Raw genomic sequence first — 2,170 nt, 5'->3', positions numbered from 1 at the left:
GTTCTTTGATGCCTGATACCTGATCACTTCAACACCGCATGATCACACAGGATGGCATGCTTCTTCCATGTGGGCTTTGTTGCTTCTGAGCTAGATGGTCGCATGTTTATCTTCAAGCCTTTAAGACCCCAGACGCTGTATCTTTTGATAGCCGGGCACCCTCTGCTTCTTCGCTTGTTGGTTTGTTCCCATCTCCCCAGCTTCTTCAGAGTTATGGGGCGCCACGCTAACATGGAGCCTCCTTTCCTGACTAGGCCCTCCCTGACCCCCCCACATCCAGCATACTCCTTCTCCCCGGAGAAAATATCTCAGAGAGCTGATGTGCACTGGGTAGGTGAGTGAGTGGTGGGTGAGGTGCTGACAAGGGGTTGCCAGACCCAAGTGCAGCCGGAGATCAGAAACAGGCTTTTTAAAACACTGTCTGCCTGGAGACAGGCAGCGGGGAGCTGGAGGCTTCTGTTCCGATTCTCCTCTGCTTTGTGCAGCCTTTGCTGGCAGGGGTGCAGCAAGTTCAGCGCCGAGGGGTGGGGCTGGTGTGGGGGGCCTTGCGGCCCGTTTGGCCCCTGCAGTGCTCACAGCACTGGGTCTTGTGATGACATGTTTGTCATTGCTTTTTCTGTTTCTTTTATTTTGCTAGCCAGGGCGGGGTGTCAACGAGCCACTGTTTAATTGAAAAGCAATTACATGGCGAATGAGAACGTAAGAGAGGCTCAAAAGATGACCCAGTAGCCTAAATACCATGGTTCCTTTCTTTTCAGAAGCATTTCTTGCTGCACATGTGTTTGGAAAGCCGCTAGAATGGCTGACTAGTTCAGCACCTGAGGCTGCAGCCGTTTCCTGGCGATTTGGTCGGTGGAGGAGAGCAGGCAGGGCCCTTGGCGGTGTGCGCGGTAGGGGTAGGGTGGGGGTGGGGTGGGGGGAGGCGGCCAAATGAAGTTTTGTTCTTTTCCTGGAATCCTCTTGGTCAGCACTCTGCTGGGGGCAACCCAGGACGCCTTCTGGCGAAGGCTAGGGGGTGGCCTTACAAACACTGTGCCGGAGCTGGCAGCTGACACCCGCCCCCGTCTAGGTTCTGTCTCTCATCCTCCACACAGAACCCCCAGTTCTGTGTCCTTCATCCAGTGCTGTCCTCTGGGGGTCTGTCTACTGCCCCACTGGCCCAGCCCAGCCTTGTGCTCGCGTCTCTTTCGGACCTTAGTCTACCTCTGTTCTTGGTCTCTCCGTGGACCCTCCTGACCATCATTCCAAGAGCCCCGGTGACACCGTGGGTAGGAGTCAGGCTGCTAACCACAAGGTTGACAGTTGAAAGCTTGCCGGCCATTCCAAGGCAACACGATGAGGCTGCCAGCTTCTATAAAGATGTATTGGACACACATAGGGCTGCTGTCGGTCGGAATCTTAAATGTACGTCAAGGAAACGTGATGGCAATGGGTACCATCACTGTGACTCTCTGCCCTGCTTCTGTGCCTGTTTGAGGTCAGAGCCTCCTACACAGGCCTGGGCTGGGGTGTGATTACTGAGTGCTGGCAGGTCAATTTCTACTGCTCGCAACCACCTGTGTGTGTGGGGATGGAGGGAGCCCTGTTCCCAAGGGCCCTGAGGAATAGGGCAGGATAAACCTAGGCTGGCATCACAGGGCACCCTGGTGGTGCCATGGGGCAGGACTCAGCTGCCAAATAAAAAGTCAGTGGTTCAAAGCCACCCAGTGGCTCCAAAGGAGGGACGACTTTCTGGAGCAGGTGGCAGGTAGTTCCTGCTGCAGAGCACGGAGGGGGCTGGGGTCTTCAAACCACCCACCTTTCAGTGCATGCTGCTCACCAGAGCCCCTTGCGTCATTTGAGACAGTGTATTTATCGCACCATCCACAGCCCTTATAGAATTGTGTTGGGTCCCATTTGGGGGGGGGGGGCGGTTATTTACTGATTATCTTCCTACTTTCTTTTTCTTTCCCCCCTCCTCCAACAGGCTTATTGGCATATAACTCACATATCATACAATTAATTCAATAGTTCAGTCGCATCTAGAGAGTTGTACATCCATCACCACAATCCGTTTTAGAGCATTTTTCTTCTTTCTTGTTGTATTCGTGATTAACTCTCCATCCCGGCCCCCCAACCTCCTCTGCCATTCCCCCAGGGAACTATTAATCCAGTGACTATCGCGATAGAT

The 2,170-nt window shown here is 53.8% G+C and overlaps 1 protein-coding gene across 1 annotated transcript in view; it reads left to right on the top strand.

Moving 5' to 3' along the window:
- The window catches only part of KIF5C (kinesin family member 5C), a 187,093-nt gene that overhangs the window by 124,616 nt on the left and 60,307 nt on the right, over nt 1–2,170 (top strand). The gene's annotated exons all lie outside the window — the stretch shown is intronic.

The sequence above is a fragment of the Echinops telfairi genome, unplaced genomic scaffold (assembly GCF_000313985.2).
Source record: "Echinops telfairi isolate 266 unplaced genomic scaffold, ASM31398v2 ScPeMD7_4;HRSCAF=17, whole genome shotgun sequence".
Lineage (NCBI taxonomy): Eukaryota > Metazoa > Chordata > Mammalia > Afrosoricida > Tenrecidae > Echinops > Echinops telfairi.
Note: the sequence above shows the minus strand (reverse complement) of the source record. Positions and strands in the feature narration are given on the sequence as shown.